Genomic DNA, 6,619 nt, shown 5'->3' on the forward strand with positions numbered 1-6,619 from the left:
GTTTGAGTCCACAAGCTGAAATAAAAAGACCCCAACACCCCATGATGGGACTCTGGCCTGCGGTGCACTTCATGGGGCAGCTGGGCACGTCTGTGGTATTTCTTGAAAGGGCTGGTCCCTAAATCCATCATGTTTGCAGCAGAAATAGTGTGTGCGTTAGTGTGCGGCAGGCAGCAGCGTGGGTGCTGTCGGGGTGCAGCACCCACATCTCCTGTGGGAGGGGGCTGCAAGAAGGGGACCCCTCTACTCGTGGGTTGTGTGTGCTGGGAGAGGAGGGGAGTGTGTCTGCAATCGAGCGTGAGGATTAGGACGTCTCAGAATGAGTTAGAGATGAGCAGTTAGACACCTCCATGTGTGTTTTAATATTTCAGAAGCGCCTGGTGTCGTGGTTTATCGGCTCTGTTGCAGATACTGATCCCAAGTGTACAGTTCACTGAGTGCTGGATAATTACCTGTCATTAGGAGGTCAATAAACAGCTTCGATCCCCATTTCACCAGGCCGAGATGATCTGAACAGTTTTTCCTGGTGACAGGTAGCTGGTGCAGAATTAAGGATGTCTTTGAAAAGATCGTTGTGTTTTTAAGAAATTGTCCCCAAGAAATTCCCGCTGCGGGGCAGACTCCGAGAGCTCCATTTGTTTTCCTGTGTGTGCTGCCAGCCCCAGCTGGCATTTGTTCTGCGACGCGTGTGAGGAATTGTCCTCGTCAGGAGTCCTGAGCAATGAGGAGAGCAGCCATGAAACCAGCCCCTCGTGAGGACTGGTGTTGCTGGTGCCTTCTCCCTTCATTTCACTGCAAATGTTGTCAAGGCCAAGCACATTTTTTTAGGAGGCTTCCCTTATTGTTCTTGCGTTAGCTAATAAACGATCAAACAGTTTGAGTCTGAGTGAGGAACAAAAAAATGAATCAAAATGTCTGCATGCAGCCCTCTGAGGAGAAATCAAGGCTGGAAATCTCAGGGGGCACCTAGATCAGTTTTCATGAAACATTTACCCACGCTGCCCAGCTGGGCTGTCACCTCACTGGTACTTGATGCCCTGGGGCACTCGGTGGAGGTGCAGCCTTTGGGATGTGCAGGCAGCAGCATTGTCCCCTGGAGCTGTGCAGGGACCCCGGCAGCTCTGATCCCCCCAGCAGCGTGGGATGCACCAGTCTGTCACAGCTAATGGTCCCAGAGGAGTGACAAAGCAAACCAAGCCTGCCCTGGCTTGGGGGTCCCTGCAGAGATGGTCGCCTCAGGCAGAAGGACCATGTCTGGATGATGCCATCATCAGGAGAGCAGAGCAGAACCATCTCATTCTTCAACCACGGCCGAACATCACTCCCATTCTTCCCCCTTTGACCAAGGCCCTTCGGGTTTACTCGGCGTTTCTGTCCTCGCACCGTGATTTGGCTTCATGTTCTTGGGGCTTTGAAAGTTGCTTTAGCGAGACCTGTCCCTCACAATGTCACTCTCTTTATGGGAATCTGCTTCGGTTTATTCAAAATATTTAATTGTCAGAGACCTCCGCATTCAGCAACGGCTGGTGAGAGGCCAAGTTGCAGTCATGCCTGAAAGGTCACTGCTCAGGAGCTATTCTCTGCAGTGCCAAAGGGCCCCTTTGCTGTGTGCTGACCATTATCTGCTCCGTCTTTATGGCAATTCAGGTTTCATATAGTGATTGCCCAAAGTATAAGGTGATTCAGGAGGGGTGATAACATAATACCATCTTGTTAACGCTCCCTTCCACCTTATCAAATGTCACGATCTAGTTGTGACAGCAAAGCTTTGTGCTCCCAAGATGCCTGGATGATCAGGTTGCAAGAAGAGTGACCACTCCTTAAGTACTTTGGCACCTTTGTCATCCCTTCCTTGGCCTTAAGCTAGGGTATTTTTTAAAGCTGGAATTAATGTGTGACAAAAGCTGGCTAATCTGCTGGAAATACTTATTTCCAAGTTTGCAGAAAGTATTAAGTCTGAGCAAGCATTTTTCTGGACTATTATTCTTCAGAGGTGGGGAGCAGCCCATCCGCCCCGTCGTTAATGAGCACATCAGGGGAGTGAACAGTTCACTGCTGTCCCCTCGGCCAACACATCCTCCCTCCACCACGGACAACCTTCGCGGTGCACCTCGGGACGTGATCTGCACACAGGGACTGTGTCTGTGGCCCGCAGAGGACGAGTTTCTTTTTCCTGCCCCAAAAAGCTGCTACTCTGGTGCAGCTCAAGGTGGTAGCTCCATGTCCCTCTGCGGTGCTGGTGATGGGGGCCAGGATGGGGTGAAAGGGAGAAAGCCAGCATGGCTGAAGGTGCACATGGCATGTTGGCTCAGAAGAAATTTTTGCTCCTTTTCTCCTGCCCGTAGCTGAAAATGAGCCAGGTGGAGCAGCTGGGCAGAGCTGCAATGCAGAGGCAGAAGACCCTGGGCAGTTGCAACACATTTGGTGCATGGGATGGTGTGGCAGAGAGGCCACGGCTCTTGGTACATCTGCACTGGGATCAACCGTCCCTCCAGGACTTCAAGATGATCCAGAGCCAACAAGAACTAGCCTGGAAGCTCCCCGGCTTCATGGTCAATGGCATCACCCTCTCAACTGTATCTCCCTGTGACAGCACATCTCACCTCCAGTCCTGGAAATAATGCCATGCCAGTTAGACCAGGGCAACATTTCCAATCAGATGGTGTGTCTACAGAGTCTGACTGCTCAGGGCATCTGTAAAGCCATGACACCCAATTCATTCAGCTTATCATGGTGTCACTATTCCTTCCCAACTCAATGCCCCCTTTTCCTCAACTATCTAATCTGTTTCTAATGAGAAATGTTGGGTGAGGTCACAGTCTGTAGGCCAGATGGGATGGGAATGCTGGGCACGTCCTGCTGGCCCGGAGGGCAAATACCCAGCTCTGTTACTGTACCCTTGGACTCTCTTTACGTTGAGGTAGGTGCTGCCTGGTCCTTCATTTATCACCCCTAAGTGTGGCACATCCCTGCTGCCCGGGCTCAGTCCTGCAGCACCAAGAACTGCAGAAGTGCCTGACAGCAAGGGGTGACCTGTGTATTGACACTTTTTCACTTAAAACTTCAATTTTTTTGGAGAAAAAAAAAAGTCTTTTATCAGGGCATGAATTTTCAGCCATGTCCACATGTTGAGATGAGAGCAAACCCAAAAGGCCAATGAACCAAACCAGGCAGCGGCACACAGCGTGGCACCCAGAGCTGACTGAGGCTGCCCCTGCACCCATTGGGGCGTTGCTCAATGATTTACCTAACTACGAACATCTCTAGGGAAATATTTGCAGTGGAAGTCACCAGAAACCATACGTTGTTTGTTTTGCTCCCCATCAATCATTCTGGATGTCCTCGATGACATCGCTTGCCCCTTTCCTGCTGTGAAGCTCTATATATGAGGATGCTTGTCACAGGTCATCTTCAGAAGACAGGGACGTCGGTGAGTGAGGTCCTCGCACTCAAGAGCTTGGTCAGGTAAGAGCAAACTTATTCCTCAAAATGTATGTTCTCAGCTTCTGCATCTGCAAACCTGAATGCTTCCCAAAGGAGAATCCTTAATGTTTGTTCAGGAGTATTGGCTTTTGAACAAAAATTGCTATTCTTGCCTGCTGCCTGCCTGAATTATGCTCCAACAAGTAAAGCGCACAGTGGATTTCACTGTGGGCTTCCAAAGAACAGACACGTGTGGTCGTTGTATTTGCAGCCCTTGAAGAAAAAAGGGTATTTCATGGTTTTCACAAACAATTATCACTTAAATTATTTTTGGTATAACTCTGTTATCTGAGATACATTTTTACCTAAGGTGGATTAGACCTCTCACACTTGCTTTGATCCTTTCTTGATGTGCTATTTACATTTAAATAGATTTGGGGCAATGAAGTTCATTATGGTTCTTTTTTTTTAAAAAAAAAAAAGCAACTTCAGGTTGTAAGTCCCACAGAAGAATTTCAATGACACTGAAACTTTAAAAATCATTTTCTTCATTTTATAATTCTAGCAAAAGGTGCTTTTATGCAGAAGGAAGCCTCAGATGTTTGATGTTTGTGTGGAGACCATGATAGTCAAACAAGGAGACGCTCTCCTTACTCGATACGTGCATTTGTCCTGTGCAGATGCCTTTGCTTCTCTTTCCATGACTAGAGATGATCGTTCCCATCATTTGGGATACAGGACCTTGTTTTTTGGAGAAATTCCCACCCAGAACAGCTGTACCCCAGATCAGTCACCAGCGCTGCTCACCGGCGCTGAGCGATGGAGCGGGGACAACCGAACAGCCGCTCGGTTTCATGTGGCTGCGGTGGGGTCGGTCTTTGGAGCAACTCTAGTTGGTGTTCTGGTTCCTCCTGCAGGAAAGTGCCATCAGGAGTTTTACTGTGGCCACCAGTGTGGTGAGGAGGCAGGAGAGGTGCCAGCAGCTTCCCCTCTGATCTTGTCTCCCCTGACAGACGTTCCTCCTTTTCCTTTCCTCCCTCCTCCGCCTCGCGCTCGCTGTCCCAGCTGCACTGATGACGATCACTTTCCACAGTTACCAGGACCGAAGATGTCCGCGTTCCGGGCTGTTCTCCTCCTCTGCAGCCTGCTGACGGCTTCACAAGGGCTTGGACTCCTACCCTCGATTGCCAAAGGGAAACCAGGTGGTAAGTGTATCGAAGAGACAGGATTTTTTTTTTTTGAGACCATTTCTGCTCTTTCTGTCTCTTGACCATGCTCAGAAACCAGAAGCTGGTTCAGATCCATTCAGCAGTAGTGGCAATGCTGATAATTTGCATTTATAAAGCACTTTGCAGATGGCACTTCAGGTACTTTACAGTGGCTGGTGCCACCACTGCTATTGTATAAAGAGGGAAACAGAGGGTCAGTGGAGGGGGAGGAACAGCCAGGCTGGCACAGCATGTTTGTGTGCTGAGTCCACACAGCTCACAGTGACCTCTCATCTTTTTTTGCAGATCTGACAGGGTCACCAGCCAAACAAAACCTTCCAGGTGGTCCCCGTGGTGGCAATCTGCTCAGTGGTCTCCTTGAAAAAGACAATCTTCTTGGTGGTCTCCTTGGCGAAGGCGGTGCTGTTGGCGGTCTCCTTGGCCAAGATGGTGTCCTTGGTGGTCTCCTTGGCGAAGGCGGTGCTGTTGGCAGTCTCCTTGGCCAAGACGGTGTCCTTGGTTGGCAGTCTCCTTGGCCAAGATGGTGTCCTTGGTGGTCTCCTTGGTGAAGGCGGTGCTGTCGGCAGTCTCCTTGACAAAGATGGTGTTCTTGGAGGTCTCCTTGATGCAGATGGTGTTCTTGGTGGTCTCCTTGGCAAAGATGGTGTCCTTGATGCTCTCCTTGGCAAAGATGGTCTTGTTGATAGTCTCCTTGATGCCGTCCTTGATATTCTTATTGGCAAAGGTGGTCTCCTTTCCAAAAATGGTCTCGTTGGCAGTCTTCTTGGTAAAAATGGTGAAGATCTTGGAGGGTGAGTAAGAGTGGGAGATGGGAGTCCCTGAGCAGCCCTCAGTGAGTCTGGGCCATGCTGGGGAAAGGAGGCTCTGGTCTGGAACCTGCTGTCCAAACACATGGGGCCCTTCTTTCCCCTCCTGGGGCAGGTTCATAACCGAGGGCTCAGCTGTTGGCAGTTTCTGTACGTGCCTGCCATGCAAGGGGGCCTTGTCTGTGCCCCAAGCTGCTCCTGGGTGGTAGGGGTCCCCGCTGACCCAGGACAGAGAAGATCCCAAGACTGTGGCTTTGGGGTCTGAGGGGACAGAGCATCTGCTGCACAAATGTGCCACTTGCTGCCTTTTCCTTCTTTCAACCATCCAGGCTGAAAATTCTGAACAACACCCTCCCCAAAATAAGTCTGCGCTCCCTGCCCGGCTTTGGGCACCAGGTGGGCTTCAACACTCAGCTGCTGGTAGAGACCACCAGGTACAACATGTCCATCAGGGGCAGGGCTCAGGGCAGGGGGTCACCATCTCCTTGGAAAGCAGACAGCCAGCAGATTTCCTGAGCCGTGTGCTGTGTTTCCCCCCGTGCAGCGCACCGGGCAAGGAACTCTGCGTGCAGGTGGAAGCAGATGTGGACATGCTGGTCCAGAACAAGGGGACAACTCCCCAGGGCAATAAGGACTGCAAGACTTTTGACATCAACATCCGTGTGAGGTAGGTGTCCCTGTGAGGTGGCATCCCTGTGAGGGGGATGCTCGTGACCAGGACGTAGCCCCTGTGGCAGTGGGGACCCTTGGTGCCGTTGACCATCGAAGGCAGCGCTTTCGTGCCTGACACCTCGGGGGGAACTGCTGGGCTCAAGAAAGAACATTTGTGGGTTGTGCACGGAGCTACCATGGGCTGGATGCAGAGGGCTTGGTTTTGGTGATATTCTAGCACTGGGCAGTGCAAGCGTGGCATTTTCTCTTGTGCAAAGTACTTTTATTCTCCAGCTGTTAATCTATATCACTTTTTATTTCCTGTTCTCCTGTTACCCAGACCCACAGTGCCGCTGCTGGATCAGCCTCTAAAAAGCTTCCTTAGTGATTCCCTGCAGGAGGTGGTGAGTCTGCAAAGTGATCTTCATGTGAGCACAGTGCTGGGCAAGCGGGCAGGGCGGGCAGGGGGCCAGGCTACCCCTGTGGACGCGGCTGGTTGGCCCGCTGGGG

Source organism: Antrostomus carolinensis, unplaced genomic scaffold (genome assembly GCF_000700745.2).
Source record: "Antrostomus carolinensis isolate BGI_N321 unplaced genomic scaffold, ASM70074v2 scaffold20365, whole genome shotgun sequence".
NCBI lineage: Eukaryota > Metazoa > Chordata > Aves > Caprimulgiformes > Caprimulgidae > Antrostomus > Antrostomus carolinensis.